The sequence below is a fragment of the Panthera pardus genome, unplaced genomic scaffold (genome assembly GCF_024362965.1).
Source record: "Panthera pardus isolate Hobbes unplaced genomic scaffold, ASM2436296v1 HiC_scaffold_27, whole genome shotgun sequence".
NCBI classification, from domain to species: domain Eukaryota; kingdom Metazoa; phylum Chordata; class Mammalia; order Carnivora; family Felidae; genus Panthera; species Panthera pardus.
The window spans coordinates 53,641,992-53,659,280 of NW_026526843.1; positions in this window are offsets into that span (position 1 = coordinate 53,641,992).

The window sequence follows — 17,289 nt, forward strand, 5'->3', positions numbered from 1 at the left end:
TACATTAATATTTACTTAAAAACCTGAATAGTTTCAGAAACATGAGACAGTGTTGGTTACCCATGACTAAAAGCACACACACCCCACTACAGAATGTGTTTTTTAATTTAAATTTTAGTTAGGTAACATACAGTGCAATATTGTTTTCAGAAGTAGAATTTGAAAGGGCGGGCCTATGCCGGCCGACTCCATCTTGTTCTGTGTCCTTCACCTTGACCACACCTCCTCCCCTTGAGTAACCCCCCCTTACCTGCCTAACAGGACTTGGACCCTTCCCCAGGACCCTTCCCCAGCCAATCGGCTGAGGCCATAGCCATTACCTCACCAACTGCCCCTAGGCCCCAATAAAACCTTTGTCCTTTTGAAACTCGCTCTCTTTCCCTGGTATCTCACCGCTGCATCGGTGCAGGTAGGGGATTGAGCTCGAGCTAGCTCGAATAAAGGCTCTTTGCTTTTGCATCGGACTCGGCTCCCTAGTGGTCTTTGGGGATCACGAATTCTGGGCATAACAGAATTCAGCGATTTATCACTTACATACAACATCAAGTGCTCATCACAAGTGCCCACCTTAATACCCATCACCCATCTAGCCCATCTCCCACTCATCTCCCTCCATCAACCCTCAGTTTGTTCTCTATCATTAAGAGTCCTATGGTTTGTTCCTCTCTCTTCACTAGAGGATGTATTAACAGTAATTTAAGTCCACACCTTAAGGAAAAGAGCAGTAGTTTCCTAAGCTAGTTAAGTTAGAAGAGGTGCCTCTCTCAGTGATCAAAAATTGAAAACGAATAGTCCATTCTGGCCCCATGCCTGTATAAACACCTCCTTATCATGCTCTTTACTTTCACAGGGAGTATTCAAGGTCTTTTTGTTGTTGTTGTTGTTTAAAAAGTCTTTTTGAGAGGATAAAAAAGGGCATGTTTTGAATCAACTCTGAATTGCCATATAATTCAGTAATAACCGTGTACAAAGTACTTTAAATCAGAATCACTACATGGTACAAAGGCAAGTGTTTCTATAACAATCATGTATCAGAAATGCTTTCACCAATACCATTTTGAAATTTAGTTTGAATTTTATCCAGCTTCCATGTAATGTACAGGTGATAAGGGGAAATTATACCAGTTTATTCTTAGAAAGAATATCCCAATTGTAAGGTTTAGGTTTTAGTTCTGGCTTTATGGTAATGAGCTGTATAACCTTGAAAAGTAACTTCTAATCACAGTTTCTTCATACATAATATGGAAAAGTGAAGACATTTTTAAGTTTCTACTTGTAGTGGATTTTAAAATCTTGTAAACAATGAATATCTTTTCCAAAGTTTTGGTATGTATTTTGTCTACAGTTTTCTATAAATCTAATTTTTCCTCTCTGTTTTTGTATGTGTAATGGTAAATTTGTGTCAACTTGGCTGAGCAACAGGGTGTCCACGTATTTGGTTAAGCATAATTTTGGCTGTTTCTGGATAAGTTTAACATTTAAGTTGACATACTTAGTAAATTGTCTTCTTTAATGTGGGTGGGCTTTATGCAATCAGTTTAAGGTCAAAAACAGAATGTCACACTTCCCTGAGTAAGAAGGAATTTTCTTGCCTGTCTTCAAGCTGGGACATCATTTTTTTTTTCCCCCTGACTTCAGATTCAGACTGAACTATTGGCTATTCTGGGTCTCAAGCCTGCCAGCCATTAGATAGAAACTATACCATTGGATCTTCTGGGTCTCCAACTTGCTGATCCATATCTTGGAACATGTCTGCCTCTATAATCATATGATCCAATTCCTTATAATAAACCAATGTCTCTCTGTAGATAGATGACAGATACAGAGAAAACACACACATACACATACACACACACACACACACACACACACACATCTTATTGGCTCAGTTTCTTTGGAGAATGCTGACTGATATAATAAGTTTGTTCCAGCACTAAGAAATAAATATACATGAATAGTTGACTTTTATGCAACTTACAAACAGATTACTCTTCATTTCCAACTTCTCAATCTATTTTCCAACAGGCATTTTAAGTCTCAATGTTAGCTTTTATCATCTCTCCTTCATGAATGTGTTGTCTCTTGCTGGTACTTAGCATATAAATACTTGAAGAGAATCTCAGAAAGTTTTCCTGAGAAGCCCCAGGCAAAATCAATGAATTCTGGAAACTAATTATGCATTACCTTTATGTTATCTGGATAAGTAAACATTCTAAGTAAACTTATTGGAATCAAGATCTCTGTTATAAGCAAAGCATAATCAACAAACATAGGATACTCTTCTGAAGTGCCAGGTTCTGGTTAACAGGGGACACTGCACTGGAGGGAATTACAGAACCTCTTCTTCAGAAAGTCACTGCTTTCAAGAGCAGAAGACACAACTGACTTTCTTAACACAGAGAAACAGACACAGAGAGACATACAAAATGAGGAGACAGAGAAATTTATCCCAAATGAAAGAACATGAAAAGGCCGCAGCCAGAAATCTAAGCAAAACAGATATAAATAACATGCCTGGTTGAAAATTTAAAGCAATGGTCATAAGGATATTCATTGAACTTGAGAAAAGAGTGGAGGACATGAGTGAGACTCAACACAAAGGTAAGGAATAACATAGCAGAGATAAGGAGTTTAATAAATGAAAATGAGAAGCATGCTTGGTGGAATGAACAGCAGGATGGAAAGAAGAAGGAGAATAATGAATTAGTGACATAGAAGACAGAGTAATGGAAAGTAATCAAGCTGAACAAAAGAGAGAAAAATGAATTGTGCAAAATGAGAATAGGCATGGGGAACACAATGACTCCATCAAACATAATAACATTCATATTATAGTAGTCCCAGAAGAAGAAAGAGAAAAGAGGCATTTGAAGAAAAACATAGAATTGTGAGGACTGATCAAACTGTATATACAAATGTAAAAACTTACTTGAAACTTTCCACAAGTAATTACAAATCCAATTAATATGAAGGCTGAACCAACAGTAATATATGGAAGTTAATAATAATTTAAGAGCTCGACTTAAGAGTTTTATTTCTTTCAAATCTGATTAGTGCCTGCTTGGTCATGCAGAAATGATGAGCTCCATAAGAGGCTTATAGCTAGCGTATAGTTGAGATGTTTTAAGTGAAAGTCCATTTGAAAAGAAAAGCCCAGGCTTGTCACAGAATGTGTCTTTGGCGACATTTTTGGAATAAATAAAAATATAAAATGTAAGTAGCAAAGTAATCTATAGAGAAATCCTTGAACTGATCATATTCTCATTTTCTTTCCCTACTTATAGTGTGAGCAAAGTCATAAAAACTATCCTGCTCCTCAAGTATTCTTTTTGTACAAGAAAGTAAAAAACAATATGCCCTTCCCCTAGTTTTTTTATATATCGTGAAAAGAAGAAAATCAATTTAATCTATAAGGTATTTGGAGCCATCTAGAAATAAACAACATAAAAAATGCAAATTCTCATTACAAAAACATTATTTCAGAGGATTTTATTTTTGGAAAAATTTCTTTGGGCATATCCCTAAGTCTCTTGAAATATTGTGAAAAATCAAGAAAATTCATAGCTTCAACTTTGAAGTAGTTTGCTAGCTAATGGTATGGACAGAATATAATGGAATGATTAGAAGAGTGGTTAAGAGTTGTAAGAATTAAAAGGAGTTACATTTGTCTCACAAAAAGGTAAAAAATATTCTTCTTAGAGTTAACAGTTTACCTAGATTATGACATTTATTTCTTCTAGGTAAGCTCATAAGCATGGCTGTCAGTTTATAATGATCAAAGCAAAATAACAAGAGATGTGGAGAAGTGCACTTTTTGTGCTGTTCAAGGAGAAAAAAAATGCTAACCTCATTCAGTACAAAATATAAGAAAACTACCTTTTTATCCTTTATTTTAAAACTGCAATAAGTTTACATTAGATAAAAAAACTGTTTTTGCAAAACATTTTTCTGTTTTAATATGTAAACTTCATTCCTATAAAACTTCGACAGATCTGCACACACACACACACACACACACACAGTTTCCTGTACAGAAAATTGGTACTCTTTGTAAATACTTTGCCAAAGTATATTACGCTTATCCAAAAACATATGAAAAGGAGACAAGATATCTAAACAGAAAATACAAAAGATAAGAGAAAAACAGAAATCCAATAAAAGTATAAAGAAAAGTTTAGAATCATGAATGGTCATAAAAAGTCAAACAAAAACAAAAATGAAATATTTTACATCCATGAAAATTACACAAATTAAAAACTCTTAAAAATATGAAGAATCAGCTAGGGTATGAGATTATGTAACAAAAGTTACATTTAAATAATTAGTATACTCATTTTGCCAACATCTAATAAAGCTGAAGATACATGTGCCCAAAAACCCAGGGATTCTACTCCAAATTTGGGCAAAGAGAAACTCTCACAAATATGCATGAGACGTGTACAAAAATGTTCATTGAAAAATTGTTTGTAACAGAATGAAAATGAAACAAATAACAAATGACTATATGGTAACAGAAAATCTGTTTTCATATTCCAGTATAATAATGATTTCATTTAGATATACAGTAAAAGGAAAATAAACGAGGGGTGTCTGGGTGGCTTAGTTGGTTAAGTGCCAGACACTGGCTCAGGTGATGATAATGCATTTTGTGGGTTCAAGATGTGCTGACAGCTCAGAGCCTGGAGCTTGTTTCAGATTCTATGTCTCCCACTTTTTCGCATGCCTCCCCACTCACACTGTATCTCACTCTGTCTCTCAAAAATAAATAAATTTTAAAAAATTAAAAAAGGAAAATAAACAAGAGATAAATAGGTCATTATGGATAAATTTAAAAACTATACTGTCAAGTAGAACAACTTACTTATTCACAATAAAGTGTGTATAAAAATAATACCCTGGGAAGAATTTTCCTTTTTGGCAACACTCTCTAGGGTACAAAAGGTTATTTGAGGGCATGGGAGAGAGAAAAAGACTGCACAGTGAGATATGAAGACAAAATGTTAAGACTTACTGCATAGCTACATTAAGTGGGACCAATTATACAAACACACAGGAACACACAGACACAGGTTTAATGACATTCTTATCAACTCCAGTAAAGTTTTTTCTAGACATAGATATGCTTCTTCTAAAATTTATAAGGAATGGCACAGTCCCTATAATAGCTATTATGGACTGAATGTTTATGTCCCCCCAAATTCATATGTTGAAGCCCCAACCTTAATATGATGATAGTAGGAGGTCAGAACTTTGGGAGTTAATTAGGTTTAGATGAGTTCTTGAGGGCGGATATTGTATGATTGAACAATTGTTCTTATGAAAAGGAAGAGGCCTAAGTGCACTTTTTCTCCACTATGTGAAGATACAGTGAGAAAGAAGATGTTTGTGGACAGATGGATGTCACCAGAAGTCAACCACACCAGCAACTTGATTGTGGACTTCCCAGCTTCCTGAACTGTGAGAAATAAATGTCCATTATTTAAGTTATCTAGTTGCAGTATTTTTGTTGTAGCATCACATGCATACTAACACAATAGCTAAAATGCTCTTGAAAAAGAATCACACTAGCAATACCCAAGAGTAAAGCCTTCCGTGATCCAGATTGTGTTGTATTGGCAGAAAAAGCCACACACAGATAGACCAGTGGAACAAACTAGAGAATACAGAAGTAGATAGACAAAAACATGCCCAACTGAGTTTTGACAAAGTTCTAAAAGCAATTAAATAAGGAAAGGATAATTCTTACAACAAATAGTGCCCAAGAAACTGTACACCTATCATAGTTAAAAAAAAAAAAAATCCTTGACCTAAATCTCACATTGCATACACAAAGTAACTCAAAATGAATAATGCCCTTAAATATAAAATATGGAACCCTAAAAACTTTAGGAAAAAGTGGGATAAAGTCTCTGGAAACTAGTGCTCAACAAAGAGTTGTAGACTTGACACCAAAAGTATGATCTATAAAAGACAAATTTGATAAACTGGACTTGTTCAGAGTTACAAGTTTTGCTCTGTGAAAGTACTCCATAAAATAATGAAAAGATAAGTTACAGAGAAAATATTTGAAACCACATATCCCACAAAGAATTAGAACCTATAATCTATAAAGAACTCAACAATGTAAAAAATCCAATTAAAAAATGGATGAAAGACATGAACACACATTTCTCCAAAATGGACATAGATAGGTCAAATAAATACATGAAAAAGATGTTCAGAATCATTAGCCAGTGGGAAAATTCAAATTTAAAACACAACGAAATATGAGGACACATCTATCAAAATGACTAAAGTAAGGAAGAGTGAAAACACCAAGTGTTTGTGAGGATATGGAGAAAGCAGATCACTCATATATTGCTGGTGGGAATGTAAGATAGTACAGTAGAGCCATTCTGAAGAAGTTTGACAGTTTCTTCAAAAACTAAATATGTTACCAACATATTGCTTAAAAATTGCACTACTGGGAGTTTTTTTCAGATAAAATAAAACTTATTTTCACACACAACACTGTACACAAATATTAAGTGCAATTTCTGTAATATTAAAAAAAGTGGAAATGACCCAGACATGTTTCAAAAGGTGAATTGTTAAACAGACTGTGGTGTATCCATACCACTGAATGCAACTCTGCAATAAAGGTAATTAATTATCTATACACAGATCAACTTTGGGGAACCTCGAGGAAATTGTGGTGAGGGAAAAAGGCCAAAACGTTACATACTGTATGATTTTATTTGTATAACGTTACTGCGAAGACAAAATTATAGGTATGGAAAACAGATTAATGGATACTAGAGATTAAGGACAAAAAATGAGGTGGAGTTGGCTTTTAAAAAGCATCACAAGACTTCCATGTAATTAAATAACTCCTTTTTTTATTGTGTCTACATTAATGAAAACTAAACACTATATTATAGTTTTTCATGATGGTGCCATTGACAAAATTGGGAAAAGGGTATAGAGATAGAGAAGATCTGCATTATTTATGACAACAGCATATAAATCTAAAAAATAGTTTAATTTATAAAATTAAGAGGATAATATCACCATAATATAGAACAATTTATATAGTATATTGTGTTGTGGGATTTATATATACAATATATGTAGCTATAAGACATGACAACCACATCAAAGGATGTGATTTTGGTATTGATACACATAATTTCAAGATTCTTACATTTTACTTGAAGTGGCAATATTAACACCAACCAGTGGTATAAGACAAAAGGAGGTATAACATACTCCCTGAAGAAACCACTAAAAATAATGGAAAAAAATCAATAATTATATAGAAAAAAAATAAAAATCTCCCAAATGAATTAAAGTGATTTTTTTTTCTTAAATGTTGTATATATAGAGAGAGTGATCAGGGGACAGGCAGACAGAGGTGGGGGGGCTCTGAACTGACAACAGAAAGCCCAATGTGGTACTTGAATCCATGAACGGTGAGATCATGAACTGAGCCGAAGTCACATGCTCAACCAACTGAGCCACCCAGGTGCCCCAAAGTAAATTTCTTTAAAAAAATAAAATCAAATTAAACCCCCAAAAGGGTGGAGTAACAGAAAGAAAAAAATAGATGGGAACAAAATTATAAAATCGCTGGTCTAAATTCATTCATATTAAGAATTACTTTAGAGTAAATCTGATAAACATTCCAATTAAAAATAACACTATGGAGTTGATGATATTATTATTTCTTTTTTACAGATGAAGAAATTAAAGCACAGGAAGGATAATCACTCCTAAGTTCACACAAGAAGTATATGGAGGAGCTAGGATTTAAACCTAGACAGAACCCATGTTTAAATGTCAAAATTGTATCATTTAATATTTAACTTGTTTCTGGCCACCATAAATAAATTTCCAAAGGAAAAAAGATGAATATATATGTGGTGTGCGTGTGTGTGTGTCTGTGTGTGTGTATTTAGTTGTGAGATAAAAATTTGGAATTCAAGGCTCGTCCACCTAGTGGCACAAAAAATCTTAGTGATGCAATACACACATGAAACAATTAGAGTAAAACAAGAGATAGAATATAAATATGTATTGAGTACTATAGTAGAGACTAGAAATAGAAAAGGAGGTGGACTTCCCTTAAAATAGACAAGTCACAGGGAGGGACCAACATGGCAGAGAAATAGGGGATTCCTAAGTTCGCTCATCTCTCAAAGAAAGAAGTGTTGAGGCCAAAGGACTTTGAACTCCAAGAGCCCAGGCAGCAAAGTGACAGAGACGTTTCCAGGGACCAAATGGGAAAACGTGACAGGCCATAGGTAAGTGATTATGAACTGGGAGAGATAAAGCAAGCAGAGAGGAGAGACTCCCTTCTGCAGAGACAAGGGGAAGAGAAAGAGGGGCTGGGAAAGTTTACGAATTTATATGGACAAGAGAAAAACCACAGACCAGGTTGGAGAAAGATCCAATCTCTAACTGCAGGGCTTTCCCTGAACTGGGGCTGGCTGTCCTGTTCATGAACTTGGGGAGAAGGGCAGCCAGCCCAGGCTCAGTAACTAGTTCAGAGGCAAAGTCCACAGTGGGAGAAAGTGATCCCCTCCCCAGACTGCTGTGGGAAGCAGGAATATATCTGCTCAAAGGAGCGGCACTTCCTCAAAACTGGATTGGAAAAAGTGGGAACTTTACAGACATCAGAGTTTAAGTCCCAGCCAAGTGCCAGGGAGGCATGGGAGTCAGTGGAGTGGGACAAACTGCCTGGTTTCTGCTTGAGGTACAGTGAGGATGGCTTGGACAGAGTGGTTTGGGATTCCTGGTCCGTGGAGGAGAGACTGGGGTGTCACCATTTTTTTTACTCCCCTTCACCAGCAAGGTGTGGCTTCAGGGAACAGACAGCAGGCCCACAGTGGAGGCAGGACATGCCTACACCAAACCATGCCACTCCTTGCCTGGTAACTGCATATCTACAAGAGTGGGATTGACAGGTACAATCCAGACAGCCCCTCCTCCAGACCAGCACTGTTGCACTGCCTGATTTATCTCAGAAAGTTCTTATTATATAGATATATTCTTCCTTCCTTTTCTCCTTATCTCCCTCTTCTCTACTCTGGTTACTCTGGTTGTTGGTTTGTTTAAGCAGACATATTTACTGTACTCTCTTCATACATGTTTCACACCTCCTTCATTAAGCTATATAGTTTCTCTGTCTGGTAAATTTTTATTTTTTTTTCTTTTTCCTCGCTCCTGTCATTTTTCTCTTTGTATGGGATAAGGCCTCTTCCATCAGCACCACCGACACCCTGTAGTTTACTTATAACTGGTGTTTCTATTTTTGTTGTTGTTGTTTTGTTTTGTTTGTTTCTTTGTGTATTTGTTTGTTTGCTTTCCTTCCCAGGGCTACTTCAATGAACAAATCAAAGCACACTTGGTAGAGGGTCCAAAACATCACTACAAGTAGGGAGATAAATTAACCAAAGTCACAACAGAGAGAAAGTAATACTCTCTACAAAACACCTCCTGAAAGGCCAGGCCCTGCACAGTATATGAACCCTCTTTAATATAGTAGTGCTCACAGGTGCAGGCAAATAAAAAGATTTTAAAACCCATAAGGGGCAGAAAACAAGCCAAAATAATGAAACATAATGGAATGGAAGAATTCTCCTCAAAAGAAATTCCAGGAAAAAAATGACAACTAAAGAATTGATTAAAATAGATTTAAATAATAAAACTGAACAAGAATTTAAAATAATAGTCATAAAATTAATCTCTGGGCTTGAAAAATTATAGAAGACATCAGAGAATCTTTTGCCACAGAGATAGGGAACTAAAAAAATACTCATGATGAATTTTAAAATGCTGTAATTAGGTGCAAAATAAATTAAAGGCCGGACAGCCAGTATAGAAGAGGTAGAGGGGAGAATAGGTGAAATAGAAGATAAAATTAAGGGAAAAGATGAAGCTGAGAAAAAGAGAGATAAAAAATTCTGGATCATGAGGGGACAATTAGAAAACTAAGTGACTCAACGAAAAGGAACAATATCCATATCATAGGAGTTCCAGAAGAAGAAGAAGAGACAGAAAGGGGCCAAAGGTGTGCTTGAACAAATTATAGGTGAGAACTTCCCTAATCTGGGGAAGGAAACAGACATTGAAATTCATGAGGCATAGAGAACTCCCTCCATAAGTAACTTGAATCAATCTTCTGCACAACATATCATAGTGAAACTGGCAAAATACAGAGATAGAGAATTCTGAAAGCAGCTAGGGATAAACGGGACTTAACATACAAAGGTAGAAGCATAAGGGTAGTAGGAGACCTATCTACTGAAACTTGGCAGGCCAGAAAGGAATGGCAGGAAATTTTCAATGTGTAGATTAGGAAAACACTGCAGCCAAGAATCCTTTATTCAAGAAAGCCTGTCATCCAGAATACAAGGAGAGCAAAAGGTTTCCCGCCCAAAAAAAAAAACAAAAAAAAACAAAAACAAAAACCTGAAGGAATTCATCACCACTAAACCAGCCCTATAGGAGATCCTAAGGGGGACTCTGTGAGTGAATGTTGTAAAGACCACAACACACCAGAAACATCACTGCAAGCATGAAACCTACAGATAACACAATGACTCTAAACCCATATCATTCAATAATAACACTGAATGTAAATGGAATAAGTACTCCAATCAAAAGACATAAGGTATCAGAATGGATTAAAAAAACATGACTCATGTATTTTCTGTCTACAAGAGACACATTTTAGACCTGAAGACACATTCAGATTGAAAGTGAGGGGATCGAGAACCATCTATCATGCTACTGGAAGTCAAAAAAAAAAAAAAAAAGTGGAGTAGCATACTTATGTCAGACAAACTAGTTTTAAAGTAAAGGCTGTAACAGGGATGAAGAAAGGCATTATATCACAATTAGGGGGTCTATCTATTAAGAAGACTGAACAATTATAAATGTTTATTCACCGATTTCTGAAGCACCCAAATATCTAAAACAATCGCAAACATAAGCAATCTTATTGGTATGAATGTGGTAATTGCAGGGAACTTTAATACTCTACTTACAACAATGGACACACCATTTAGACAGAAAAACAGTAAATAAACAATGATCCTGAATGATACACTGGACCAGATAGACTTGACAGATATATTTAGAACTTTTCATCCTAAAGCAGATTCTTCTTGAGTGCACATACAGCATTCGCTAAGATGGATCACATACAACCACAGGAAAAAGTTTTGGAAACATCCAAAGGCATGGAGGATAAAGTGGATATGGAGGATAAAGGATAAAAGTGTATATATATATATATATATATATATATATATATATATATATCTCCTTATTTCTTCTTTAATTGCCTGGTTCACCCCCTCATTCTTTAGTAGGGTGTTCTTTGATTTCAAGTTTCATAGCACTGTGATCTGAAAGTGTGCATGGTATGATCTCAATTCTTTTATGTTGTTTGAGGGCTGCGTTGTAACCCAGTATGTGATGTATCTTAGCGAATATATATATATACAAATGAAAATGAAAACACAACAGTCCAAACCCTTTGGGATGCAGCAAAGGTAGTCCTATGAGGAAAAAGAACACTGCAATCCAGGCCTATCTCAAAAAAAAAACAAAAACAAAAACAAAAAAACAAAAAAACAAAAAAACAAGAAAAATGCCAAATATAAAATATTTTTTTAACTTCTTAATGTTTATTTTTTTTTGATAGAGAGAGACAGAGTGTGAGCGGGGGAGGGGCAGAGAGAGGGAGACACAAAATCCAAAGCAGGCTCCAGGCTCCGAGCTGTCAGCACAGAGCCCAATGCAGGGCTCAAACTCACAAGCTGTAAGATCATGACCTGAGCCGAAGTCAGACGCTTAACTGAGCGATCCAGGCGCCCCCAAATGTAAAACCTAATAGCACACCTAAATAAACTAGAAGTAGAACAATAAAGAAATCCAAAATCCAGCAGAAGAAAAGACATAATAAAGATCAGAGCATAAATAAACTATATAGAATCCAAAAAGAAAGAAAGAAAGAAAGAAAGAAAGAAAGAAAGAAAGAAAGAAGAAAGAAAGAAATAGTAACTAATAGTAACTACAGATCAATGTTACTAAGTGTTGGTTTTTTGAAAAAATAAACAAAATTGATAAACCACTAGCCAGACTTCTCAAAAAAGAAAAGAGAGATGACTCAAATAGATAAAATCACGAATGAAAATGGATTTATCACAACCAATGCCACATAAATACAAGTAATTATCAGAGAACACTATGAAAAATTATATGCCAACAACTGGATAACCTGGACGAAATGGACAAATTCCTAGACATGCACACACTACCAAAACTCAAATGGGAAGGAATAGAAAATTTGAACAGACCCATAACTAGTGAAGAAATTGAATCAGTTATCAAAAATCTCCCAACAAATAAGAGTCCTGGACCAGAAAGCTTTCCAGGGGAATTCTACCAGATTTTAAGAAAGAGTTAACACCTATCGTTCTCAAGCTGTTCAAAAAAAAAAGGAAGGAAAACATCCAGACTCATTCTATGAAGCCAACATTACCATAATTCCCAAACCAGACAGAGACCCCACAAAAAAAGGAGAATTACAGGCCAATATCCCTGATGAACATGGATGCAAAAATTCTCAACAAGTTACTAGCCAATGACATTCAACAACATATAAAAAAATTATTCACCATGATCAAGTGGGATTCATTCCTGGGCTACAGGGTTGGTTCAGTATTCACAAATAGATCATTGTGATGCATCACTTAATAAAAGAAAGGATAAGAACCATATGATTCTGTCAATAGATGCAGAAAAAGCATTTGACAAAATACAGCATGCTTTCTTAATAAAACCCCTCAAGAATGTCTGAATAGAAGTAACATACTTCAACGTCATAAAATCCATATATGAAAATCCCACAGCTAACATCATCCTCAATGGGGAAAAACTTAGAGCTTTCCCCTGAGATCAGGAAAACGACAGGGATGTACACTCTCACCACTGTTGTTTAACACACTGTTGGAAATCCTAGCATCAGCAATCAGACAACAAAATGAAATAAAGTTCATCCAAATTGGCAAAGAAGAAGTCAAACTTTCACTTTTCATGGACGTCATGATACTCTACATGGAAAACCCTACAGACTCCACCAAAAGGCTGCTAGAACTGATGCATGAATTCAGGAGAGTCACAGGGTACAAAATCAGGGTACAGAAATTGGTTGCATTTGTATACACCAATAATGAAGCAACAGAAAGGAAAATCAAGAAAGTGATCCCATTTACAATTGCATCAAGAACCATAAAATATGTAGGAATAAACCTAATGAAATATGTAAAAGATCTGTGTGCTAAAAACTAAAGAAAACTTATGAAGGAAATTTAAGACACAAAGAAATGGAAAAATATTCCATCCTCGTGGATTGGAAGAATAAATATTTTTAACATATCAATACTTCCCAAAGCAATCTACACATTGAAAGCAATTCCAATCAAAGTTGCACTGGCATTCTTCTCAAAGCTAGAACAAACAATCCTAAAATTTGTATGGAACCACAAAAGACCATGAATAACCAAAGCAATATTGAAGAATAAAACCAAAGTTGGAAGCATCACAATCTCAGACTTTAGCCTCTACTACAAAGCTGTAATCACCAAGGCAGTGTGGTATTGGCACCAAAACAGACACATAGACCACTGGAATAGGATAGAGAACCCGGAATTGGACCCACAGATGTATGGCCATGTAATCTTTGACAAAGCAGGAAAGAATATCCAGGGGAAATAAGACAGTCTCTTTAGCAAATGCTGTGGGGTGAACTGGACAGCAACATGCAGAAGAATGAAATTAGACCACTTCTTACACCATACCCTAAAATAAAATCAAAATGGATGAGAGACCTAAATGTGAGACAGGAAACCATCAAAATCCTAGTGGAGAAAGCAGGAAACAACATCTTTGATCTCATCCGCAGCAATTTTATGCCCGACACATCTTCAAAGGCAAGGGAATTAAAATTAAAAAAAGGAACTATTGGGACCTCATCAAGATAAAAACTTCTGTACTGTGAAGGAAACAATTAACAAAACTAAAAGGCAACTGACCGAATTGGAAAAGATATTTGCAAATGACATAATAGATAAAGGGTTAGTATCCAAAATCTATAAAGAACATACCAAACTCAACACCTGAAAAACAAATAATCCAGTGAAGAAATGGGAAAAATACATGAATAGTCACTTTTGCGAAGACATCCAGATGGCCAATAGGCACTTGAAAAGATGCTCAACATCATTCATCATCAGGGAAATACAAATCAGAACTACAATGAGATATCACCTTACATGGGTTAGAGTGGCTAAAATGAACAAATCATGAAACTACAGAGGCTGGTGAGGATGTGGAAAAACAGGAATCCTATTGCACTGTGGTGGGAATGTAAACTGTTGCAGCCACTCTGGAAGCCAGTGTGGAAGTTCCTCAAAATTTAACAATAAAACTTCCCTACGACCCAGCCATATCACTACTAGAAATATATCCAAAGGATACAGGAGTGCTGATTCATAGTGGTACATGTGCCCCCATGCTTATAGCAGTACTTTCAACAATAGCCAAATTATGGAAAGAACCTAAATGTCCATCAACTGAGGAACGGATAAAGAAGATGTGGTTTATATATTCAATGGAATACTACTTGGCAATGAGAAATAATGAAATCATGCCATTTGCAGCAACGTGGATGGAACTAGAAGGTATTATGCTGAGTGAAATAAGTCAGCCAGAGAAGAATAGATATCATACATTTTCAGTGATATGTGGCTCTTGAGAAACCGAACAGAAGACCATGGGGGAAGGGAATGGAAAAAATAGTTACAGAGAGAGAGGAAGGCAAATAATAAGAGACTCTTAAATACAGAGAACAAACTGAGGGTTGATGAGGCATGGGGGGTAGGGGAAAATGGGTGATCGGCATTGAGTAGGGCGCTTGTTGGGATGAGCACTGGATGTTGTATATAAGCAAAGAACAATGGGAATCTACCCCCAAAACTAAGAGCACACTTTACACACTGTATGTTAGCCAATTTGACAATAAATTATATTTAAAAAAAGAAAGAAATCACTGCAGATTGAAATCATTTAGGTAATCTGCATGGAAGAAATCTGGGAATTAAAGGATAAAGAAATATTAATGGGTGAGTAAAATTATTTCAACCTAAGGAAATTGAATGTGCAATAACACTGAATAGAAAGGACTGTAGTGTGGAATACAGTGAAAAGATAGCCAATTTGGTGGATAACATGCATAGTCAACTCAATAAGACATATAGGGATCTGTAACTCGTTGAGTAAGTAGACAAAGGATTAATGTATCAAGAGGAGTTATGATGAAGTAGGGGACCCTGGGTTTTCCTTGTCCCTCAAACATAGCTGTGCTGAGATAAGATTTACTTGGAACACCCAGAAAATACATCTGAGGAGTGGCAGAATGACCTCCACAGGTTAAGGGAAACAGCTTGGATAAATACAAGGGACATGGATGTGAATTGGGGAAGAAAAAAATGGTGGAGCCACGGAAGGGAGGGGAAGAAAGAAAGAGAAAGAGAGAGGGGTTGTGAAAGTGTGGTATTGAGTTAGCACAAGAGGAAAACCTCTCTGGACCACAGACTGAGAAGTGAGGAATATTGAGTGTCCCAGTTCTTTTTTTAAAAAAACAGCTTTTAGAACTGAAACTCTGAGGTTGTGGAAGTGCATGACTTTCTCCAGAGCAGAACCATGTCATGAGTTCCTGGGAGGATGGAGCTGCCCAAGAGTGCATAATATGGTGTAGCAATCTCTGGGGCACAATGGGAGAGAACAGTCACTTTCCTGGAATAATTTTGGAAGAGGGTTTTTTGCCTCCCCAAGGACACAAAACCCTGAAGGCACCAGTCAAATGTCTTTCATCAGCAGGTAGAGAGGCTCTACTCCAGAGGACGTGAATGGAACCATGCTGTGCTGGGTCCTTTAAGACTTTGGGTTTGAATCCCAGTCATATGCCAAATTCTGGTCACTTTAAGACTTTGGGCTCTGAATCACAGCCAGATGCAAAAGAAAAAAAATTCAAGAGAAGGCAACCTGGCTTCCCTCACTAATCTGTGAAGACTGCTTGAACAGTGGGAATAGAGATCCCCAGGCTTAGGACAAGAGATTGGGGTGGTGCCATTTTGCTGCCAACACCAACACGTGAGACTTAAGAGAGCAACAGCACCCCAGTGGAACAAGACCCACATACACCAACCTGTCCTTCTTTTGTGGGAACTGCTAATTTACTGGTGAAAGACAGACACTGAGACACCACAGCTGGTCTGTCCTCTAGATTAGCACTGCCACCATCCCCAGCCACCAACAAACAACTTTTTAAAAATTCTTCTTTAGCTCTTTGTTCCTTTTATTTTTGGGAATCGGGCTTATATTTTCTGATTTGCTTTTGTCATTTCTTTTTATCTTCTTTTGTGTGTGTGTGTGTGTGTGTGTGTGTGTGTGTGTGTGTGTGCATCAGCCTTTTTTTATTCTTTTTTTTCCCTTCTTTCCTCTTTTCTTCTGCATTTTTTTCTCTCTCTCCCCTCCACCCCTGGAATCAGCCTTATAGTTTTCTGATTCTCTGTTTGATTATTTTTTTATTATGGTTCTTTCTATTTTTATGGGATCAAGCTCCCTTGTTTTTTCCCCAGTGTTACTTAAACAATTAAATCAAAGCACACCTAGTTAAAGGTCCAAACACTTCACCACTGTAAGCAAGGAGGAGCTCTGCAGAAAGCTGACTAGTTGGAATGAGCAGGTAAACACAACAACAGAGTGCAAACAGCATACACCAGAAACACTTCCTGGAGTGTCAGGCCCTGGACAGTGTATGACCCCTTTTTAATAGTAGTATTCTGGAGGATGAGCCAAGATGGTGAACAACATTGAAGGTTTTTTGTGTCTCGCATCCATGAAATACAGCCAGATCAACACTAAACTCTCCTGCACACCTGGAAAACTGATTTAAGGATTAACACAACAATCTGAACCACAGAAGTCAGCAGGTACATGGCACGGAGAGGTGAACTGGGGAAGAGAGAAGCCACGGAGGACAGGGAGCTGTTTTTGCGTGTGGAGAGAGGATGGAGACAGGGGGAAAATATGGGAAAAGCATTGTTATGGAAACTGGTCTGGATCACCCACCAGAAGAACCAAGCAGCACTCGGAGATATTGGAAGGCAGGCATTTTATTTTACACCAGTGGCTCAGAGGAGATCATTCTCCAGAGGTCTGAGCCCAGAACATCAA